The sequence below is a fragment of the Trachurus japonicus genome, chromosome 7 (genome assembly GCF_045865225.1).
Source record: "Trachurus japonicus isolate A0001 chromosome 7, Traja_1.0".
Taxonomy (NCBI): domain Eukaryota; kingdom Metazoa; phylum Chordata; class Actinopteri; order Carangiformes; family Carangidae; genus Trachurus; species Trachurus japonicus.
The window spans coordinates 22,020,513-22,045,789 of NC_140913.1; the positions used below are offsets into that span (position 1 = coordinate 22,020,513).

General features: G+C 41.4%; 1 protein-coding gene, 2 non-coding genes and 1 pseudogene across 4 annotated transcripts in view; 1 reads left to right on the top strand and 3 right to left on the bottom strand.

Annotated features, from left to right (window-relative positions):
* Positions 1-366: 366 nt before the first annotated feature.
* On the bottom strand, positions 367-1,244 carry LOC146984737 (follitropin subunit beta pseudogene; annotated as a pseudogene). Its single transcript, XR_015036217.1, has 2 exons — positions 1,134-1,244; positions 367-977 (listed from the first exon to the last, which is right to left on the bottom strand). The product of XR_015036217.1 is annotated as a follitropin subunit beta pseudogene (transcript).
* A 3,308-nt stretch (positions 1,245-4,552) lies between these two features.
* On the bottom strand, positions 4,553-4,857 carry LOC146984738 (Nuclear RNase P). Its single transcript, XR_015036239.1, has one exon.
* A 2,051-nt stretch (positions 4,858-6,908) lies between these two features.
* LOC146984739 (Nuclear RNase P) lies at positions 6,909-7,122 on the bottom strand. Its single transcript, XR_015036227.1, has one exon.
* A 7,305-nt stretch (positions 7,123-14,427) lies between these two features.
* The window catches only part of camkvl (CaM kinase-like vesicle-associated, like), a 40,613-nt gene continuing 29,763 nt past the window's right edge, over positions 14,428-25,277 (top strand). The window contains exon 1 of the mRNA XM_085782132.1: positions 14,428-14,816. The gene's annotated coding sequence lies outside the window, so the exon portion shown is untranslated. The remainder of the gene's footprint in view (positions 14,817-25,277) is intronic.

Consider the following 25,277-nt stretch of genomic DNA (forward strand, 5'->3'; position numbering starts at 1 on the left):
TCAGGTCACACTGAGTATATTCATTTTCAGAAGTCAGTGCTGGATGTAAGGTGCAGCCTTTCAGATAATACAGTAATTGCACCTGTGTGCTCTGTAAGAGGAGTTTTTATAAATGCTATGGTTGAGTCATTAAAATTCATTTTCAAGTGCAAGTCTAAGTATAAGTTATTCATTAAACACAAATTAAAAAGGCGGTCACCATTTTAAAAGGAGTTTATTTGCTGTGTGTAATGCAGCTGCAAGCATGCATGCATGTACACATGCAGTAAAACTAACAAAGTCCAAGTCAACAACAACACTAGTTTTTTTTGTTTTTTTTTGCATATGCATACATTTGTTGTGTTCATATGAACAACATGAGATGCTGTATTGTGTGTCTGGTCCAGAAACCCCTGATAATGCATAATCCATGAATAAATGACAATCACTCTCCTCTCAAACTGATCACAGCGGCAGAAATTAGACCTCGTCTGATGTGGAAATACACAAATTATACATTCATTTATGCCATGTATTCAGTGTCATTTATACAAGTAATGCAATTTATATTAAATAAAACTATAATGCATGCCCAACAGAGTTTAATTGCCAAACAAATATAAGAAGAAAAAAAACATAACCAGCTTACATGTACTACACTAACACAAAGAAGCAGAAACATCAGGTAAAGACTTGCATCATTTTCCAGGTGTATGCACTGAATATTGTCAAGTTGCCAAGGAATACTGGTTCTGGTTGCTCATGCTGCCAAGTGTCATGGAGCATTGGTCATAAGAGATTTGGCTGGTGCGGATACAGCGGTGTGTATGTGTGTCACAGCGCCTACAGCTGCAACGGCGAGCCACAGGATAATACAGCTGTGGGTTCACATCCTGGGTGCAACCGGGAACACAGGCAGCTTGGTACACCAGGGAGAGAGGCACACAGCTACGCTGGATCAGGAAAGTCCTCCCAAACCGCCCCCTCAAATTAGTGTCCTGAAGGAGGGAGAAACAGAGTTGAAACTTTTTATATCCATATCAAGTACTCTAACATGTTTGCTGCACCATGTCAACATCACTTTTATTCATTCATTTTGCTGAACATATGTCAAAGACTTCAAAATGTGTGTGTGAGAGTGTGGCGGTTGTCACCTGTGTGTAACAATATCCGCTGCAGATGGTAGTGTTGATAGCCACACACTGTGCACAGTTGTTCCTCTCAATCCACAAGGTGTGATTCTTCAATGAACAGGCACACACCATCCCACTCGTGAATGCAAACAGCAGCATGCATTTTAACGCGAAACACTGCATGCTGAAAGTGCAGACACATAAAAGTGTGCAGACAGTGAGACGGCTACTCTCAAAAATGATAATAACATGAGGAACATAACAAAAGAACAATTGATGATCTGCAGACAACACCACTGCAAATAAATCAGTATGAGAAAAACAAACCTTGACCTCTAGGACCTGGCTGTAGTTCTTGAAAATACAGAGGTGTCAAAAGATGACACTGAACTGTGAAGAGCTCAGCTGTAGAAGAATTTAATTTATCCAAAACCTCTGTGTTGGCTCTCTCTTCAGGTGTCAGATGCTTCCAGCTCCTGTCCTTCTCCTCAGCGCATACCTGAAAAAATGAGCAGTAGCCTTTTATGGAAACCTTAATCTGCCTCAGCTGACCTCGGAGAACTCGGTCTGTGCTGCTGTTCCAGAAGTCACATGTCATCCGTCTACAATGTTTAGATTTTAAAGTGGTCTCAAAACACACAGGGGTGGAGAGAGTATGTGGGTGAGTCCAGCACATGTGTGCTTGAATATATTGTTTTCATTTTCTCAGGTCATATCGAAGAATATGGGCTTATTTGGCATGCACACGAGGAGGTAATACTAGTGTTACGTAATGCTCACTGCAGGTCAAATATGTCACCAGACATGTGTTTAAAAAACACAAACAGCAACAAATTCTACAACTCCAACACCCAAGCCTAAAACTAATCTGGAAGTGTGAAGTCTGCCAACCATATCATGTTGGTTTCAGGAGCAAAGTTCAGCAAAATACTACAAAAAATGAGCTCAAATGAATGCCGCCAAATTTGATAAATGTACACTGGCAGACACTTATTTAGTGGAATGAGGAGATATTTGTTTCATTAATAATTTGGAATATAAATCAGTTTTAAATGGATTTAGCTCGACCAATCAAAATTAAGTCAATCAAATCAACTGAATTGCTATTGCTGCTGGGTTAGTACTCACATGTTTGTGCCATTTTATGTCTGAACAGGTTATGCCCTCCTTAACTAAGCCATTAATTCTTCCATTATTCCCATCTGTTCCTACTGTGACGGACAATGTGTCAGATGAATCCCTCAAAATAGTGAATTAAGATGTTTACACAGGTAAGAATTAAGGAACATAGCTGCAACACTGCAGATGAGAGACTTAAAAAGTGTCAGTATCTTTTTTTTTATCGCATTTATTATATTATTGTTTTGATACAAATAGTATAGTACTTACATTATACTCCAATCTGCCATAACATTAAACCAGGTTATTTGTTCCATTGTTGTGATTCATTTTGGTATATCTATAGCCAGTTTTATGATATTATTATGAACCATGAGTAATTTGGTTTGAAACATAATTAGTAGTTTCAATTATTTTCCATGACTTCATGGCTTGACTTAGTCACAAAAAGAAATTCACTCACAGCATTTTATCTGCTGCATCAATATATCTGTAACTATAATCAAAATAATGTTATTAAAGCAGAAATAAGTGGAATATTTGTGTTAATATAAGTCTTAAATAGTTATATCTTCCGACGGCAATCACTTATATAGAGTGTTTGGTCTGAAACACGGGTCTGTCAGTCACTCTGCTCTGCTGTAAGCCGAGGAGAAAACTTTCCTTGTATCCTACAACCTTTATCCAATAAGGAGAGAGAATGGCATATGGGGCTGTCTCTGTGTGCAGCCAAGGGATGCGCGTGAATGTGGTGACGTAGGGACGAGGGCGGGGACTGCTAACTCCATCGGCTGACAAGAAGTTAGACAAAACGACCGGATCGCTTACTTCTGCTTTAAGCCTTATTCTAACCATTCTTCAATAGTCCAGCATGTAAGTCTTGATTGTCAAGTCATTTAATGTACATGTAATGTGTAAAATAAAACTATGGTTGCTGATGCTACTGGATTTGTTTACATCATTATTCTTTGTAAACACTGGAATTATTTGCATCTCATTTATTATTCTCATTCTCCTATCATTTAACACACAATCTTGAACATTTATAAGTACAACTCTTCGATCATCAATCTAATATAACAGTGATGTTCATCAATAATTATACACTGGGCCTGTGTGTTATTTTTATGTAAATACATAATGATAATAATATAATAATGACAGCACCAATTAGTGTACTTATACACATCATAACCTGATTAGTGTGGAAAATTTCCACTAATTTCTGCTTCTGACCTGACCTCTGTCATTTTGTTTTTGCTCTACATTTATGAGGGCGGGTCACAGTTATGTAACAAATCCATCAGATAATTACTACAAAGTGGGTCATGGACAGTTCACCAACTCTCCGTCCTGACACAGATCAAGCTAAATGGTGCATCATCATCATTATTATTATGATTTATATCAGGACCATGTGGCATAAAATAGATCCATACATGCTGAGGAACTGTGAGCACAGCATGTTTTTTCTAATTCTCATTACAAGATCTTTTTTTTCCCCTGGGCCATGATATTTGTCTCTAAAGGGAGAATGGTTGTGCAGAATGACCAGTTACATGGGCAACACAAAGCACAGTTAAAATACAAATAAATTAAGGTGAAAACAGGTAAGGTTAGAACTACTTTTTTTTCCAGAAGTAAAACTATGAAATACTATATTCATTAATAAAATATTAAAGGTTTACAGCATTGATTAGTATCAGTTTAGGTGAGAGAGTTTAAGGCTTGATGTCATTCCCCAGTGGCTGGAAAGGTTGTGAATTCATTCAGGAGAAGGCCAAGAGAAAGGACAGGTCACTCAATTGACCTTTTTTCAACCCAATTGTCCATCTTATCATTGTGATGTCTGCAGGTGAGGTTTGAGGTTTTAACTCCTTGGCTCTGTTTCACATCATACTGTGCGGGTAACTCTACACACCCCGGACGGATAAGGACTTGGAACTGGGTCAGACAGAAACATGAACCTCTTTTGTCTTGTAGGGGCCGTGCCCTGGCCATGCCCCCGGGTCAACAGGTCATACCATATACAAACCCAAGTCAGCGGGGAATAACTTAAAATGTAGGAATATTTAGATCACAAAAAAATTATGTAGGCAAGGGTACATCATTGTACTTCACCTCTGACCTGTACTGTAAACACTCTCAAACTGAAAGAAAAAAAAAATCCATGAAATATCCATCACTATTACCGGCTAAAGTTTGAAACAGTTCAAGATTATTGCAAATCAATTTACTATTTTCCCAATTATATTATAGTTTGGTAACTATAGGGTTAATAAGCAACACTCGTAATAAGTGTTAAACTGTTAAACAATAAAGTGGGTGGAGAGTAGTCTGAATTAGGTTCTGGAGCTGTGCCCCACCTCATACATCGCGCTCAAGTGCCAGCCGCGAGAGAGATTCCAAGCCGGCGAGGGTCGCATCCACCGATGGTTGTAATGCACCAGTCGGCTTCTCCTGCTACAACCGCCCACTCAGGCCCATCATTTCTGTTCATTCGCTCACCCGAATCAGATGATACCCTGCAAGGGTAGCTATTGGCTCTTGTCTCAGACCTTCCCCGAGGTGATTGGTGGAGTGACGAGCACTCTGCATGTGACCTCTGCAATGAGCTTCCGCCCACAGGAGGAAGCAAGGCGGACACGTCGTTTATATAGACGGGCGTAAGCACATGACGTTTGTATTATGGTGCAGTAAGTCTTCAATAAAGATATATTTCTTATTTTAACAGCATGTTGAACACAGGCACACAAAACGAGTGTAGATGTACTCGGTAGCAGGAATTTCTCGTTTATACTCTATGTATTTATTAATTCTGTCTAGATTTACCGCGACGTGGACGCCCGTTGCATGATGGGAAACGAGAACAGCTTTGAACTCACTATGGGCGTCAGTTTATTTTGTTTGATTAGTTTGTATGAAAACGTAGCTTTTTTTTTATTTAAGGCTAATTACCAATTTGACAGTGAAAGTGAGATTGAGGCCACTTAAAAAAGAGTGTAGATGTAAAATTTCTCACTCTATTACGTAATACTCTCTAACTTTACCGCGAAATGGACACCCGTTGCATGCTGGGAAACAGTATTACAGTAAACAGTAGAAGTTATTACTGTTAAGTAGGCTAAACCGTCTTTGGTTTATAAGATACAGATTATATATAAAAGACACAGATTATATATAAATTATCTTATCATATTAAAAAAAACACATTTTCCAAAGCGAAATATAACATGATTTATAACTTTAGAAAACCCAGAAAGAGCCTCTACCCTAAAATGCTTATGTTCCTCCTCCAGTCTGACTAAACTGATACTGAATAGACAGGCAATGATTCACTGCCATGGATGTTATAATAGATCCATGTTCACTGCCCGTTTCAGTTTATGACTCTCTCTCTCTCTCTCTCTTTGCTATGACTCCCTTTGACCACTAGGTGGCAGAAAATGACAATCCCACTTTGACTCTGAAAATGAAGGGGATGCTGCCTGGCTGCAAATTTCATAATTTCATCAGTTTGTTAAAGTCCTTTCCATGAGCAGCTGAAATCCACACAGTTTTTTGTTGTTGTTGTTGTTTTTGTTCCCCCAGAGCACTATGAGATGTCATTAAGTCGAACTGAGTGGGACAGGCATAAAATGATCATGACTGGATCACAGCTGTGTTTGGAAAGACATTTGGTTCTCAGCTCTTGGGTATGATATTTATTATGCTATATATGAGGGAATTCAGGCTGAATCGCCATTAAACAGAATAGCTTTGTGAAACATGCTCAGACAGCGCCGTAGGTGGCAGTGAACATCCTGCTTCCTTGGCCCTATTTTTTTTAAGTGTCCAAGGGAAGGTCCTCTTCACATGAGCTGCAGGCGAATTGCAAATAGTTTGACAGAGCAAAAAAAGGATTGTTGTGTGAGACTTCTGGGCTGGTTGACTGCCAAAGTGTTGCACAGAAGATGAAGACTTTTCAAAAAGCTCAGAGGCATTCTTCTCACACCAGTTGCTAACACATTTGCTGCACTTCCCAATATGATAAAGAAGGATGACATGTATTGAAACTGATGGTGCATGTGTGAGTGTTCAATGAGGGAATCACACAGTTTACTATGTCCCTCTGGTCATTGCTCCCTAAAAACAAACTATTTCAAGATGGGAGTTCGATACATTTATCATATGGGGCCATTTTTGAGTGACCTTGGTACACATCAGGAGGAGAAGTAATAGTTTGACTTCACTGATGTCCTTGAAGACTCTCTCTTTTATTAATTACCCGAGGAATCTGGGGACCACCTCTACTCCTGTCCTCTCCACTCCTCCCACTTCCTTCTCCTCCTCCTTCCCGTTGTGATCTTTTCTGTCCTAACTTTTATTCTACCTCCTTTTTTGGTCTGTGCACACCTTCCCTTTCACTCACACAGACCCGTCAGGCCCCCACAGAGCCTCAAAATCAATCTCACTGTGCTTAAAATAATCAACCTAGTTGAGGAGGAGGGCTTACCACTAACATGTACAATAGCTCATGTTCACTCCTTCCCGTGCCTTCCTCAGTGTGTAGACTGCCAGCCATCTAGAGACTCCTTTTCTTTAATTTTTATTTTATTAGTTCTCTAGCTATAGTTTGGTAACCAGAGTGTATATACATTATGATAATAAAAAAAATGCAAAACTGTATTAAAATAAATGGGAGGAGAGCAATCCAAATGATTTTATGGAGCAGTGCTCCCCACCTCACACATCATACTCAACCTCCATGCAAATGACTCCAGTACTACAATGGATCACTCACTCACCTATCAGGTGATAGCCCAAACAAAAGGGTAACCGGCTCTCCCCACAGTGATTGGTGAGATGTTGACCACTCTATATGTGGATTCTGCAACAAGCTTCCGCCCACAGCAGGATTCAAAACACACACACATTGATTCACACACATTCGTAGTCTCTGTGGTGCTACAAACTGTAGAATAAAATCATGCTTACCAATTTCAACAGTGATGTTGAGGCCACACAAAAGAGAAGTTTGGGCTTAGTAAAATTTTAATTTTTCACTTGTCTCCAATTTAACTGTGACATGCATGCTGGGAAACAGAACTGTTTTCATTGGCGTCTGTCTAATGTTATTCTTTTATTTCATTGTGGGCCTCAGTGACATTTATTTTATGTTTGGTTTTATTTGTGTGTAGATGTGCATTTTCCTCCAGTTTGTTTCCCTGATGTTACTGTTTATTTGACCAGGAATTCTTGACCAGGAAATCATGATTTGATTTCACAGGTTATTCTCACACTTCTACTCCCATATTTGCTTACTCATACATACAGCTCTAAATAAACAGGCTTTTATTAAAGAAAACATCCACTGGATACCTACATCATTCACACACACGGCCGTTGCTAGTAATTCTGGGCCGCCTGAAAAAATACTGAAGTGGCCCCCTTCTCCCCGACTTTTCATTGCCACTTCTTTAATAGACTAAGGCCAAAAACGCAGAGGAGTTGTGTCAGTGCAAATAGGACAATCAATGATGATTTAACGGACGCGATTCAGCCGCAGTGTCCGAGGGTAGCGGTGTGTCTCAAGTTACAGGTAGAGTGGTGGGGGGTATGACATCGTTTCAGAAAAGATCTGTTTTCGGGCATCCAGAAGAAAATGCTGGGGTGGCGTTTTCAGATTTTCCCACTCTGGGACCCGTTTTCAAAAAATACAGTTTTTACCCCCCGAAAACGCTGTATCCGCCTGGACAAGATGCTGATACGATAAAGTATTTATGCAGATTCAAAAAATCTGTATTCATGTGGACAGGCTCTAAGTATTATTGTTGCAATAACAGAAAACCTTCCTGTCATTCTGATTTAATACTTCTCCACTATGTCTCATGAAACTTTTGGTTTTCATGTTTTCGTTTGTGAGCACCTCATCAATACCGGTGTGCGCTCTCCTCCTCTTCAAAGACTCTAGTTTCTCATGTCACCAGACATGTGAAAAGGTACTGTAGCATTAGGTTGAGCATCCTGTAGCCTATATTCAGTAAGGGACAGTGCATTTTATTTTTTAATACAGACTGATCTTGTATTACACAGGATGATCCAGTATTATCATCAAGTTATTCATCATGTTAAATCATGTTTTAGGCTGTGTAATTACTGTGTTATGTCTGTGTAATAACAAACAGCCTCAGTGCTCTGGGAGGATGGGGCCTGTGCAAGCCCCACACACGTGGCCGAGCCCAAGGCCATGCGGCCTCAGTGCTCTCCGAGGTAGGCTGGGGCACTTCTTCTTCTCCTCCTGCTCCATATGGGATTTGAACCCCTGCCTCCCAGTCCAAAGTCACTGTTATTATTACCCACCGACCTATTCAGATTAGATGAGTGTCCTTAAGAATGATGCTGCTAAAGCTCAAAACCTCTATCAAATGATTGTACAATGTATGAACATTATCTCTGCAGTGGTTGATTCTGATAAAGTGAAGCAGTACAAAATTATTGAGATTTTACTACAAAATATTCAGGCGAGCTTTCCAAAATGTCCATTTTTGGCACAGCTTGGAACCACCTGCCACTAAACTATTGTTTAATCTTTATTTTTACACAATTTGCATAAACTAACTGAAAAAGAATCAACCAGGACTGAATAACAGCTACTTTCTAGGCCCTCTGTGTCCCTCTGCGTAAAAGCTGCTCTTTATATGTCTAGGGCTGCAGTTGCACTGACCTGTTGCAGTTACGCCTGGCTCTATCTCTGCAGCGGATTGGTTGATTTGAGTGATTGACAGCTAATTCGAACCGTTAGAGCCAATAGAATGAGGCTGGCAATCAGCCAATCAGAATCAGCCAAATCCTGAAACGTGTGACGCGCAGGCTGTTGTTTGCTGCGGTCACAAAGATTCCCCCCATAGATATATATAAGAAGACTAGATGACTCACCCACCGCTGCTGCCCAATGACAAAACGTAGCCAGTACGGCGGCCACATAGACTGTAAAAAGAATGGACGTAGCGTCCGTGACGTCACCCATTGGTTTTGGGGAGTCGTTTTTGTGACTCAAATATGGCGGCCTGAACAGCGCCATGTTGGATTGGCCGGCCGAGAACCCGCCCACTGGCCCCGAAGCAGCTGTCCACGGAGCTGCTCGGACCTGTCACTCAACGTTTCCGCGCCCTATTGGCCAGAGTTTTAACCTTATAACAGTAAAACGGTAGAGTTAAAAAAAAATTCACCCCCCTCAGAGTGTGTGCGGGGGTAGAAACTATCGATTGAGACGAAAAAACGTTCTGACACCAGGCTTTTAACATGTTTACTGAGGATGTAAAGTCGGCGATTTTAACATGGGGCTCTATGGGGAATGCTCCCTTCTGACACCAGCCCCCAGAGGAATCCGAGGGGATTGCAGTTTTTTGAACGCGGAAGTGAGCTTCACTTCTCAGACCCACAACTGCCCCCTTGGGCGGCCATCGTGGGAGGGCAACTCTCTCCCTCAGAGCATTAAGCCTATGCTGCATGTTCTGCTATAATGAAAATAACTTGCTCAGTTTTTGTCCGATTTCAAAACGGTTTGATTTTTTATGAACGTCTATGCAGTTATGATGCAGCATACTTAAAATCACGGATCAGTTTAATCATGCCTACTTTTTTTTGTAAAAGTAACATTATATTGACATTATGCAAATTAGTTATTTTTCACAGAGTTATGAATCGTTTTTTTAATGAAGATGACTGGATCACCTATCTACTGCAGTGTAACTGCAGCCAGAGTCAGAGCAATTTGCCCGTTCAAATATGGCCGACTGTGAGCTACGCCTGTGTGTAGTCCGATTCCCCCTAAAGCCCGTCCGGACCGATTTAGATGTAACACCGCTCAAAGTTCAAACTGGAAATATTGTGGATTTACCCATAAAACAAACTTTTCACGGCAAAACAGCAACGGTAAGAGGAAATTTACAACCATGTTCATACTCTGCACTCCTTGTCTGCTGGCTCTGCTCCTGGCCTCTCTCTCCACTCGTTTCTGGTATCCAGATTCATGTTTTGGCATTCTCTGTTCTTTCAGCCAGCACCAGTAACCTGTCTGTGCTATGTTAGCCAATAAAGTTTGTGTGAGTGTTGCTCCGACATGGTCTGAAGCATTTTTTAAAATAAGGCAGGGGGTTGCTGCCTGGAAAATAAAATACATTTTCATGAATATTGCATGTTTTGTGGCTTTGTCATAGAAAAAATAGGCTTCTGGGGTTTCTGTGGGCCCTACTGGGCTGTGGCCCCCCAGAATGTCTCTTTCCTGTGAAACAGCCCTGTTCACATATAGCTTACTGTATATTGTGAGTGACTCACCTTTTGTGAGTGTGTGTGTGTGTGTGTGTGTGTGTGTGTATGTGTTTGTGACACCCATTTACTGAAAAGGGTAGAAAATAAAGGTTAGCTATTGGTGCTCCATAATTGGTGACCCCTGTCTCATTTAGAGGTGATCCCAGACAAGTGAAGAAATATCATCGATCACCCAGTAGATAAGAATAGCTTCTAGAACAGCATCGTTGAAGACATCTCCCCCTCACTAGTTTGGGTAATTAACATGAGCTTTCACAGCAATGAATCTGGCTAAGGATCTTCAAACAATCTTCACTCCAGCCTGTTGCAACCTTTAACTAATGAGTGCTGCCATTTACGCTGCCACAATCAGGAAGAAAAATTGGAAAACTGTAACGCGACCCAGGTCTGATCTAAAAGGCACGTTTAGTGGAAAACAATCCACTGAAGTCAAGGCTCTTTCCTTTGTGTTCCCTTTTCTTTTTATGCTAATTCTATTATGTCTGGTGAATTTCTTTTTTTTTTTCAGACTGCTATTGATTTTTAAAGGTATGCAAATTTGTCCCAACCCAGTGCTGAAGTCAAGGAGGCATTGCCCGCCCTACATTTCAACTCAAATATAGCTGCACCAATTAAGGCCAACTCTCCTATGCTACATTAAGCATGTGGCAGGAGTCATTCTATATTATTGTATTATTTATTTCTCAATGTTGGACTGGGCAAATATGTACCGTGTCAGTGGATGAAATTAGCTGGAACTTTGCAGAGGCACAGCATGCTAAACTGGACGGATGTGGATGTGATTGTACAGATAATAGAAATGCATCTGAGTCACATTATTCTTGCCATTTAATGGTAAAAATACTTAAATACATGGATGAGGGGGGTTAGTTTAGTTATAGCTAATTATGAGAATAAACAATCAGTGGGTTTATCTTTGCCTTAATTTGCGTTGTCTCTTTTTCTGTTTCTTGCTCTCCCTCTCTTCTGTCCCCATAGCTGTCAGAGGAGGAGTAAAGTAATTACAACCTGCCTCTGACCCACAATGGCCTGCAGCCCATAAAGGAGGGTCAGTGGAGACCCTCAAAGAGAGAAGAAGAAGCAACAGAGATGTATTAAGAGACAGACAGAAGAAAAATGGGAGAAAATGAAGAAAAAGTGATAGCAGGGTGGAAGAAAAAAAATAAAAAGGAGAGCGACCAAGTGAGGGATGTTGATGAATGACAGGATAAGGGAGCAGAGGGCAGGCCAGATGAGAGGGTGTGGGGCAAGCAGGATGGCAGAGGGAGAAAGGGAGGGTATGCTTCCGACAAAAGGAAGTGGGAGACAATCCAGTAAAACACATGGGGAGTGAGTGCATCTGTTTGTGTGAGTGCATGCATCCCCACACATGAGCAACAAGGGAGTGCAAGCAGTAGATGGTCACAGCCCTAATAGCATTATATTACTTGATGCCAAAATTGAAATATACACTAGGAGGCTAGATTGCAGGCTGTTAGGGATTTAATTCTAAATTAAGCTTGTAAGGAGAAAATTTGCATGTAAATCCATGTACCAAACCATTACTCTATGTATGCACAACAATTACAAGCATTTAAACCAGGGAGTTAAGACAAGCAAGTGGGTGCCAACACAGTTTACACACAAAAGATGTGCGCTTGAGTCAGGATGATAATTATTAAAATACATCAATTGTTTTTAGACCCCTATTCAAGCCTGTGAGATTTATTATAGCTGTTCTGAATCGAAACTCACCCATGTGCACCCACATTGCAAGCGCACACACACATACGGACTTAGCTAAGGCCAAGTGTGCAAGAAAAGTAGAGTATAAGGGAAGCAAAGGAACATAGATAAAACAGTGTAAGTCGGAAGAGAAAGGGGAAGCAGAGTGTGACAACGTGAGTGATGGAGAGCCAGAGCTCTGAGCTCTCCTTCTAGATGGCTGCTGGCCTTGAAGCCTGCCGGCTCCGAATGGCACATTTGGCACAGGGATGTTTGCTCTGACTCCTCAAAGCTATGATGGGTTTTACTTTTATCTCAACAGCTGCGTTTCTGTTTTGCCTTAAATGGCACATTTTGGTTGACCTCTTCTCTCTTTTTTTTCTTTGTCTGACTGTGGAGGGTCTTTAATAGTGATTGTGTGTTTTGATGCACTTATGGTGGCGAAGGTGCTCATCATTACAAATACAGTGACTCATGATGATGATGATTCATAATGAAACATAATGGTCATCTTACACCTCTGTGCCTTCCATTTAGAAAGTCTGCACTGATGCTCCCTTGGCCATGGCCGATTCTACAGATAACTTTTATGGTCACTATCAGGTCACTATCAGCTGTGTCTGCAATTTGATGCAATGTATGGTATACAATCATTCAGAGGTTCAAAGTAAAATTGGTCATTTTCGCTCTGACAGGACATTTGCCTGAGTATTCTATTTTCTGCCACTTGAGGCTACACTTCCTCTCTGCTACATTTCAGAAGGAAATGTATCTAACAGCTGGTTACTGTACAAATAAAGATTTCACATTTTCATTGTGGTTTTTTGATATTTTGACTCAGCAAGAGATCTGAGTATTCCCACCACTACTGTCACTGGGAGTATTCTGTCAAATACACAACAACTGGAACACCTGTCAGTATAATGCAACCCACTGCAACAGCAACAACTACTTTATGGTAATCATTGGATCAGTGTGCACTCTCACCATTCATACATATATGATATGCAATATTCGCATTTATTGGTTAAAACCTTGTGAATATACAGTTTGCTTATACATGCAGTTAAATCATGGGTTTAGCCAGTGCACTGCACATCCAGAGACATATGTCTATCTTTCCCAATGTTTTGATCCCCCACTTCTCCCTCACACACACACACACACACACACACACACACACACACACACACTTTTGTACAAATGTTTTTTTCAGCAAATGGAAGCCACAGCACACTCAAGGTCTCCTGTGAATGTATGTGGTAAAAGACTGTAAGCACAGACAAAAAGGCAAAGCCATAATGCCACGTCTATGTGTGTGTGTGTGTGTGTGTGAAGGATGCTAGGAGAGAAAAGATATATCTGTTGCATCACACTTTCTCTCTCTCTCTCTCTCTCTCTCTCTCTCTCTCTCTCTCTCTCTCTCTCTCTCTCCTCACACACACACACAAAAAGCATCCACCAATAAGCATGTGCACAAGCATGCGACCCCACAGACACAGAAACCCAGTAGTTAGTTCCTGCGTCATTACAGTAGCCATCTGTCAGTATGCAGGCACACATACACCGACTTGGCTGTGTGAATGTATTACACAAAACACACACACACACACACACACACACACACAGCCAGGAAATATCTCACTCCACTGACCCTTTCCTCACTCTCAGTGGTCAGATTTTGCATGAAGCATTAGATTTATATGGATACATCTAATGAGAAGTTGCTTTCCTCTCCTCTTCTTTGCTCCCTCTATTTTTTGCTCTTCTCCTCTTTCCTCTGTCTCTCCATTTTCTACCCACATGAATCTGCCTGTCTGTGTCTGCCAAAAACTGATGTCACTGACCACCAGTGTGGGTCCAGTGTGTGTGAGATGAAATGATGAATGTTGAGGTATAATCCCAAGGGTTTAATCCCGACCACTCCCAATCTGCTGCTGCCTGCATGCACACACCGGACAGCCGGAGCATCGCGCACGCACGCACGCACGCGCGCACACACACACACACACACACACACACACACACACACACACACACACACACACACACACACACACACACACACACACACACACACACAGATAGTTTGTGGAGGGGGTGGAAGGCACACACATTTGGGCCTCCAGCAGCCTTTAATAATGATCTCACATTATTCAAAGATGCCCACCTGCTAGGCAGAGAGAGAGAGAGAGAGAGAGAGAGAGAGAGAGAGAGATGAAAGATTATTTATTTCTCATGGGTGGGAGACAGTGAGTGAGTGAGTGAGAGTGAGTGAGTGTGAGTGGGAGGGAGGGCGGCAGTCAGAAACAACCAAACTAATTCTCACCGAAGAGCAGACAGTCGTGCCAGAGCAGTGGCTGCGCGTACTGCACCTCTCTGACGCTCTTTGTGCATCAACTATTAGACCTTATTAGCATTTTATTATTATTATTTATTTATTTTATTTCTTGGGAGGTTCTTCCACTTCAAGTCCAGATACCAAGTAGGACCAGAGTTTCCGTTTTGGATAGGAGGGGGGCTGCAAACTCACGCACCCACACTTCTCCAGAGCCGCGACAACTCAAGGTAAGGCACGCGGTCGCGGTGCATCCATCTCGCTGTAACAACCCGATGATTTTTAATCCATCCCGGTAGAAAGCAGTTGATGAAGAGATAAAAGAGGTGTTTCTGCCGTGCTGCCTCTGCTAATGATGAGGATGATGGTGTTGATGATGTGCCGCCGTGCGTAAAAACAGCTGCAGTGAAAATCTCCAGCTGGCACAGAATGAGCATTAAAAGAAAAAGTGTTTGGCTGTTCGTCGTGCCAAAATGAAGTCTAACGCTGGATCTAACAGCTGACTTGTTGAATTTGAGCGTGACGCCAGATGAATGTGTCTCTGTACCTTCAGTAGAGCAATTGTAGCGAACTTAGCAACAACTTTGGTGCTATAGCATTGATGAAACCTAAACAGCACTTTTCTAATATCTCTATAATATCCAAGCTTTCTCCGCAGTAATAAAATTGACGGATGGTGTTAATAGAGTACTCACTCACTTTGAAGTGGCAGGTTCTAACTCGAGGATATTTGAAACCTCACATTTGCTCATTTCAGGCTCCCCATCAAAGAGAGTAATATTTGCAATTAGACAGAATTACAGTCGCTCCACTCAGTGAAGTCATTTGGCACCACTGAAAAGTTCCCCCAAGAGATTCACTGGCTGCATCTGCAAGTTATAGAGAGAAAGAAATTGTCTTCATAAAAGCTAAGGCAAAACAAGACGTTTATATTTGCCTCCTCACTTTCCTCCCAGCACTGTCGGATTCTGTGAGGATGCATCCAGCTTGAGCTTTTCCACTTGTTCGCTTGTTAATTATGCATTAAACAGTCCAGAAGCACCAACCGCCTTACTTTCTCCATACTAGGTCAGCATATTGACTGCAGGCTTCTGTTGAACTAAGGCTGCTTGCAGTAGGTTTAAAAGGGATGTTTGAAATAGCCAAAAAACACAGAAAGCTCAAAATGTTGAGAGAGAGAGAGACTGCAGAAATATTTGCTGTTGATTCATTGACCAGCTACAGCGTGCTGCTCTAGTGGCACAACTGAAGGAAAGTGGCACCATCATAGATTTACAGTTTGAATAAACATATCAAAATTGATTAAAGCCGCAACGTAGAATACATCATGTTTATTTTTTTTTCTGTGGAAGCAGCAAGTCCCCCTACTGGCCTCATTAACTTGTTTTATATGAGCTTGTGCAATTTGATAAACAAGGAGAGCGGAGGAGAGAAGAGAAGACACCGCTGGAAATCTAGACTAGGCTACTACACTACTGCACCCCAGAGAGACTAAAAGAGGTTGCTGAACTAAGAGAGTGAACAAAGTGGCAAAGGAAAAGAGGCTGGGGATGACAAAAAGGGGGCACCAAGGATAAAAAAAAAAGAGGGGGAAGAATGCTGTTGCTCACAAATCCATCTCATTTTACTTGTGAAAGCCTTTCTGTATTTCCCCTGCCCTTGCACAGTCGCTTTTAGCCTTTGGATGGTGAAGACAGGCTCTGGTTTTTATGTAACGGGGTGTGAAGAGCAGTCTATTTGACGACATTTCAGGTGCCATATCTCTCACAGTTCACACCTGTCTGCTGAGCTGTAAGCCTCACCATGTGCACATGTTCAACCATCTATGTATAACCTGTACAGTTATCTACTTCAATCTGCATCTACCTATCCGTATCTATCTATCTATCTATCTATCTATCTATCTATCTATCTATCTATCTATCTATCTATCTATCTATCTATCTATCTATCTATCTATCTATCTATCTATCTATCTATCTATCTATCTATCTATCTATCTCTTCCTCATAGTCACTGTCCTTTCAGCCAACCTCTCTTTAAGTTGCAGTATTTCATGTTTGAACTCATCTCTCGAGACCTCATTTAGAGTTTGTGGGAAGGCTGCAGCCTAAAGGACAAAAAGCTTTCAAATCATTTTGTGCTTTTCATTGTGTACTGTGCCGCTCATGGCAAAAAGTCAGCTATCCTTGGATTTTTCACTGGACAAGATAGATAAGTGACAAGCCAACACACCACGCAGATAATCAAACAAAGGTGGTTTCAGTGATAGCCAGTGTGGTGGTGGTGGTTTTGGTTTTGGTGTGTGTGTGTGTATGTGTGTGTTTATGTGTTCAGGTGGGCATGCACTTTATCTTTTGTTGGCACGCACTTGTTTATTTTATTTTTATTTTTTTGTGAGAACAGAAGATGACAGGTTATATCCTGCATCTCCACAGTCACGTCTGTTGTCTGTTATATCCATTTTTTATGAGATATGAGATTTTGACCTATGACGTGCCCCCACACCAGTCAGAAACATTTGGAGGATGAACTTGGTCTATATCAGCAGGATAATAATGCGCTGAGGCATACATTACATAGACATAACAATTTTGTAAAATGTAGCGTGATCGGTCACATGTTGTTTTTATGTAACATTTAAGTCTCATTGAGCAAACGTTTGAAAATCTGTTTGCCTCTGACCTGTTTTTACCTCCACCAAGGCTTTTATGATTTGGCCACATTTGCTTGGTTGGATGCATTGTTTGATTTCTAACAGAATATTTCGCAGCTGACTTGCCTCTCAGTTTTATGTAATTTTAATTTACGAGCATGGCAGATTTATTCAGTCAAGAGGAAAATGCTGACACAGTTTTATGCTCGTATAATAAAAGATCTATAAGCGATTGATTTTCTACAAGTGTTCACATTTGCTCATTTTGAAAACAATTAAAGGGAAGAGTGAGTTTTGATCACTTACACCAGCCCTTCCACATCACCGCTATTGATTATGAGGCTGTTAATCAAGTGTGATGGATGTAGTTATTACAAAAGCTGATCCAATACAAATATTTTTTTGAAATACTGCCTTTATGATGGAAAATCAGAAGAAAAGATGAAGATGGATGAGATGAGTGATGCTCATGTTTACACTAACATTGGCGTATCGATCAGCCCACATATTTCTCTGAGTTGACTCACTGCAGTCTGAACTGAGGCGGTGAAGAAACTGTACCATCTAGAACAAAAACTAGATAGAAAATTTAGTTTTGGTCATTATTAGATTTGGTTAATGCTGGAGAAAGAGAGACAATAACATATCCAGCGCATGCAGATAAAAGCCATCATCAATAGGAAACTTAATACCAGGTTTATGAAGATGCTAGGGCAATGCAGGCATCAATATCCCATTATAACATAATGATATGAGAAAATGGCTTTTAACAGTGGATGGAGTGAATGCCCTCTGATTGTTGTGTGGCTGAATATGAAGTTTTCCCACTGAGATTCTTCTACTGAGGCACAGAGAACAGTGTCTCAGGCTTTGAGTCTGCAACCACTGACTTCCACAACCGCAGAGATTTTCCATCACAGCAGCTAGGATACGTTACAGATGGTGGTTGTAGGAGATTAAGAAACACATCAATTTATCAACATGACTTCTCGAAGCCTTCGTGTAATGTGACATGGTGCTCGTTCACTGCCACCAAGTTTGGTGGCCGTGCAATAATGATCTTTGTGTGCCTCAGGGGCTATAGGGGAGATAACACTGTTGTTGTCAAGGACCCGGTGATGTGTGCGGCTCATACTGGCCTATAGCAGAGAACATTTAAGTGAAGGGGATGAAGAAGCAAACAGAAGTGGCAGGTTAGACAATGGAGCCAGCAGCATCAAGGCCAAAAAGAAATCTCCTTGCTTATTTCAGTACACATGCCACCTATGTTACATAAGGATGAGCTTCAGGATAAGCTGCACACACAGCATATGTTGTTTGTTTTTTTCCCTTAACGGAGTACGGTGCCAGAGGTTTCTCATGTCCTGCACTTCTCGCTCATCTTCTGCTTTTCTGCTCTCAGAAACTGAACTCATCTGCTCCGGGCCTCCTCCAGCTGAGCCCTCTGTCCTCTACTGAACCCCCCTATCTATCTATCTATCTATCTATCTATCTATCTATCTATCTATCTATCTATCTATCTATCTATCTATCTATCTATCTATCTATCTATCTGTCTATCTATCTATCTGTCTATCTATCTATCTATCTAATTGTGAGCCAAACTGAGTCTAGATTTGTACTTTTCAAGTTTTACAAAAGCTACAAAATCTTCAAAACATTTCACAGCATCAGAGATCTCATATTCAGGTCACTGCCAAAACTGAATCCATTGATCCTTGGGCCGGAGATCTGCTCCTCATTTTCCAGCCAAACTCATTTGTAACTTTTTGAAATATTTTGCAGAGACACAAAGATGACAGAACACATGCACCAACCAACCTCATTGGCAGAGGTAATGAAAGAATTTCCGCTTGTGTCACTACACACAGACACATTAGCAGCTCTCTCTTGCACAAACACTCGCAGCATACACACGTCAAAGTGTGTGTGTGTGTGTGTGTGTGTGTGTGTGTCGGTGTCTCGGTGTGTGTGCTTTTGTTTTGTTTTTATTTTGTTTTTAACTTTTTCAATGGCATTGAGACAAGGAACTGTAGAGAAACTTCAAACTCTGATTAAAGCAATGAATCAGATTCTACCAATGAGTCCTATGAGCATTATACCAACACAACAGAAAGGGAGGGATGAAACAACTGTGAAATCTTTATTATTACTGCTCTACGTACCGTGATGTGAGTATGGTTTCCAATTATTTCTTTAGAAATGTATGATTCATTTGAGAGAAAGTAAACAGAGAAGGCAGTATTCCTTTGATTTACATTTGATTACATTGATATAGTAATTATGTAATATTAAGACATAATAACAGTTTCTATATAATTACTTGAAGTTGGTAGTAGAAAGGGTATGGGAGTTGTTATAGTAAGTAGTACACCTCAAATACATGGGTGGGTCATTTCTGTATGCGCTACAATTACAACAAAATACAATGCATCTTTATTAATTATGAGGACAATTTCTCTAGGACAAGCAAGATGAAACAATATGGAGAGCTAAGTGCCATGTATGCTATTTAGCATAAAAGTGAATTTTCTTGGGAAACTAAAAATATGTTAATTGTCAGTCAGTGATATATTAGTGTAAGACAAAGGGCTGGATTTTTCTGTAAACCCTCATTGACCAGATGGTGAATGCATTAAAACCTTACTGCACTGTAAAGACTGTTACATTACAGTAAGTTACATATTTTAATCGTCAGCATATCAACATTGTTGTCACCCCACAAAAAACCCTGGCAGCCAGTTTCCTCCACATTGCCAAGTACTTTCAACATAATAAATCTAATGTATTTGTAATGTCCAGAGTCAAACCTTTCAATAAGCCAAGAGGAGGGGCAGCCACAGGTGTGATGTTTCTTAACAATATAAGGATACTTAACCAGAACTTTCACTGCAATTACTGCAGAAGTCCCTGAATAGGAGACAGGTTTTAAATCATAATAGCCTATTCAGGTTACATAACATTCAAATGTTATTTTCTGATGTCTAACTTTGACATGCCATTACTATATGAGAAAATGCAACACTAATTCAACTTATCAGTTCCACAAATCTCCTGTGGTATTTCTGGCGCGAATGTCTGCAGCGGCCTCTCTTATTCATGTAAGACCAGGCCTACTGATTACGTCACTGCCACTGCAGGATGAATGGCGGCATATTTACACATACCATTTTAACAACAACTCATTCAACAACAAAACTTCAACAACAACCGTTAAAGCAGAAGTAAGCGATCCGGTCGTTTTGGCTAATGCTGCGTTCCAGGCAGGCTTTTGAAACCGTAAATTACAGCTTCAAGTCACGACTTACGACTTTGTAGCGTTCCAGGCAACCCACTCGTGTTTTTCCAACCTGTTTTACCTGTGAAAGTCACTATAACGGCCACTCGTAACTTCCGACCCGTGAACTCGTACCAGATCGAACTAGTATGAGTTCACAGGTCGGAAAAACACGAGTTACGAGTTTCCTTGAACGCACCATAACAGTCCTCGTCCCTACGTCACCACATTCACGCGCATCCCTTGGCTGCACACACAGCCCTGCATGCCGTTCTCTCTCCTCATTGGATAAAAATTGTAGGATACGATAAATGTTTTCTCCTCGGCTCAGAGCAGAGCAGAGTGACTGACAGACCCGTGTTTCAGTCCAAACACTCTATGTAAGTGATTGCTGTCGGAAGATATAACTATTTAAGACTTATATTAACACAAATATATCGCTTACTTCTGCTTTAACAACAAACTTGGAAAATCAGCTCTGCACATGCACAAAACCACAAAGTAGCAGTTCTAGACAAGTAGCAGAAATCGACAGGACACCGGGACACCGTGTTAGGTTCTATCACTGCTCACCACACGGGTGCGAGGTGTTGTCCCTTCAGTTGACTGGATGCTAAGCCAAGATGTGGATTTGCTTTGCCACAGGAAGGGAATATATTTTATGTGCTTCCTGTGGCAATACTTGGATTGCATATATCGGAAGTGAACGGGAATATAATGCGGGGTAATGTGTGTAACCACAGCCTCAACCGAAGCGGTCTTTGTAACTCCGCCAGGAGTCAACACTCAAATGGTGCTTTCCACTACACAGTTGCAGTTCTACTCAGCTTTACTCGACTAGACTCAGTTCAGTTTAGGTCATTCCATTACAACTGAGTACTAAACGTGGATGGGGTCCTAATAGCACGGCTGCTACAGTCGCACAACAGCCATATAAGTCACGTGACAGAATAACAACAGTCACAGTAGCTACAGATCAGTGGGCGCTGCTGCCAGTATGTTTTTAAAAACAGTAGGCTTGATTCTTGTGTCGGACGTTGTTCTCGCAACTCTTCTAGTGACGACGCTTTGGCCAATCAGTGACCGGCAGTCGGTTGACATAACGTTTTAGTATTGGCTCAGCTCGCTTGGAACGTTGGTTCAGGTGATACCAATGAAAAGTACCAGGTACTATCCCTAGTTGAAAAGCAAAAAAAAAAAAAAAGAGTACAGTCAAGTCGAGCTGAGCCAAGTAGCTAGTGCTTGTGGAAAAGGGCCAAAAGTTACCTTGTTAGATCCAATGGCATTTTAGGTTCAAACAGATAATTACAGATGACTGAGCATTGTGCTACTTCACCAAAGCCATTCTACTTGACTGTTAGCTACTTTTTGGTTATTTCTTCATATTGGAAATTCTTACTAAACCGCTTTTTACTGGTTACCCTGAAAATAAGAAGTGAATGAAATCCCCACAGTACGGCTCTCTGTCCACTTGAAAGGCTGTAGTAAATAAATAACACTGTGTCAGGACTTGTTTCATTTCCTGTCATGGTTGTGTGCTCAAACACATGTAGCTTCATCTCAAATTCATTTCAGCTCACGTGCTAACAACACATCTACTGTATTTTACACTGAGTTTCTATACAGCATTTCAAAAGTTCACTTAAAATTACCCTGACAGCCGGATAAGAAAACATAACTATTGATTGCTGACCTTTACTCACTGGTGTCTGGTTTCTGCTCTAAAACACACAGAGTAGAACAGGAGAAAAGACAGGTGAGAGATTTTCCCATAGTCAGGAGTTTGCCGACTACTTCATCATCAGATAAAAGATGCTTTTTATCTGTGCTTTGTTGCAGTATGCCAAATTAACCAGGAGTCAAGGCCTCGTAAATACATGTGGGGAGAAACAATGAATTAGTAATGAGTTATCCTATCTCCATGGCTCTCTGGTGTTAGAGAAAAGAGAGAAGGATAGATTTAAAGTGACAGAGGAAAGGGGAGAATAGAAAGAAAAGATAGATTAGAGGGGGAAAGAGCAATAGAAAGAATGACAGAAAGAGTATTTCATTAAAGTGGCATTCATTACCGGAGCCTACATATGGAGCCCTGTCTGTCTGTATGTCTTCATCTGTCATTTTTCCATCTCCTCTTCCTCCTCCCTGCCCTATTCCCTTTTCCCCCTGCTTTTGGCCTCTTTTCCATCACATTTCTCCTTCCTATTCAGCCCATTTCTCACTTTCCTGTGCCTCTGTTGTTACCCTTCTCCACCTCTCCTGATCTATCTCCGCCATTAGACTGTTCTGTGAGTGATTTCAATGGCCTTTTGTAAGAGAGGAGTTGGGAGCAGAGAGAGGACACGGTGAAACCAGACAGATGTAGTATTCTTTCTTCCAAATAACCCTCTGGAGGCCAAGCAGCATGCAGACACCTACTCCACTTGGCCCAATTTCACATTATTTGATTCCACCGGCACCAACCTGTTAATTGGGGAGGGTGGGGGTTTCCTCATGCTGATCCAGACTGGACAGAGGTAAACATAAAGTGCTTGGCTGTCCAGTATCAGCGTTTCTCTGAGTTCAGCAAAAAAAAAAAAGTGTTGAAACTGGGGTAGAATCTGGGCCAGCGTAGCTAGGACACAGAGCATAGAGTGACACAAAAAGTGCAAATGAATGCCCTAAAATACTGTACACACAGCCGAGTGTTATCCTGCTCACTGGTGTAATGATGAAGAGAAAAAGCTGGAGCAGAAAGGAAATTATAACTTAAGTATAATGGTATCTGAGTAACAGTCGCTTATTGCTTGCTCATTATGTTTGTCATTGGGATTTATCATTTGTTCTTCTTCCACCAGCCCCTGCTACATCAGCCTTTACATAACACCCCAAGCTGTTGTAAAGATGGATCCAACAAACCAGTGCTTTATCAGTCCTTCAACTGTGGCTCCCCATCCAATCATAACCATGCCTGCCAAAACAACTACCCCTCATCTTCTGGTAGACGTTCCCCTGAATAGCAATATAGCGAAGGCAGGCTTAGTATGACGGCAGCACAGACCTTTTTAATTGAAAACAATTATAGCAGGGACTTGGCACCAGAGGCAAGGGTTAGTGTAGAGGAAGACAGATATAGCCAATTAAACATAGTGAGGAAATAAGGTACTCTTGAAACACTTTCATTCTTCCAGCAAGGGAGGCGCTAAGTGTCAAATGTCTCCACTTTCTCCACTTTGGTTGAATGCATGGATGGATCCAAGAGACGTCTATATAGTCTTTACTTTTTTTGTGAGGCTGCTACGAGAAGCAAAAGACAGAAATAGGACTCAGGAAGAGTTTCTGGGCTGTAGAGAGTTCAGCTGCTGGAACTCGCTGCCCGCTCTGTGGCAGAGACAACCACAGAGAGGAGGAGATAGAGATGGGAGAAAAAGAGGTCAGAACTGATCCGGATTTATTGGCTCAGCTGGTCATAAAGGAGGCTTTATCCTCACACTGCATTATGCAAGCCAAGATCTCTGCCATAGCTACAGGTGAAAGATGACTGCTTCTTGGACACAGATTGTCTCACTCTCTCTGTCTCCTACGATGGATGAGTTTAATACTGAGGACGTTTGAAACAAAGGCAGATCTCCTCACTGAAGTGCATTCTTTACTCCGTCTGACTCATGGAATAAGGATTAAATCTCTCCTCTTCGTCCTCTGATTCTGTAATGTCTCCTCCCTTTAGCCCTTACCGCCATGATACTTCCTGTCCATTGACCTCCTATGCTCTCTGCTCCATTACAGAGCCTCACCACTTACTGCTTGAATGCATCTAGAGAGTGAAAGCCATTGGCACCAGTAGATGTGGTCAGTCTTAAAGCTTTTCACTCATCCCTTCTCTCACTTTTACGTCAGATGCTCCCACACTACTCATCAAGCACAAACTCAGTTTCATTAGTGATAAATTGTCAGCATCCAGTTTCAATAATTTGCCCCCAAATCCCACATTTTGCTCTTGTGTTCATGGTCCGTACTACAGACTTGTGTGCTCTAGTGGCTGTGTTAATATATCAGCTTGCTCGGTGGATAATAAGATCCCAAAATTCAAAACCCTAAGAAATAGTGACAGGTGGTCTCCATTCTTGCCTTTGTAGAGACATGGTACTGAGAGGTTGGAAGACAAGTGGCAGTGGGAGAGCAGGATTGTGAGGGGCTGATAACTGAGATAACCACTCCGGTCTACATCATCAAAAAATAGCTAGAAAAGCGATGGCGAGAAAAAAAGAATGTCGAGAAAGGCAGGCAGCTAAATAGGAGGGAAAGCTAGAGCATGTACTGCCTTTGCTCTGACCTGGTTCCAGTTAATCCGCCTACTTTACACGATGAACGTTACCTCTACACTGTATTTATAGAGCCTTTTGGTGCGTGTTTTTGTGTGTAAGCCGGTGTGTATCATGAATGTGATTTCCACATAATGTGTGGTCATGACTGTAGAGTAAATACAGTTAGTCCATAGTTTGATTAGTAAAAAAGGGACCCATGTCTTTGCCACAGTCCTTAAGGCTGAATGTTAGAGCCATTGTGGGAGCATCATATGATACAGAACCTCTGACAGCCACCGGATGTTTGCTGAAATACTGTACGGTGTTGGCTGTTTACTCTACAATATGTCATTATTGCTAACAAAACAAGTAGAGCTTTAAAGAGAGACAGTGTGCTTTGGGACATGCTGGCTTGATTGACAGGTGCCCTAGGCCATGTTTAGCATGACTTTGGCTCTGTGTGCTGTCATATTGCGAT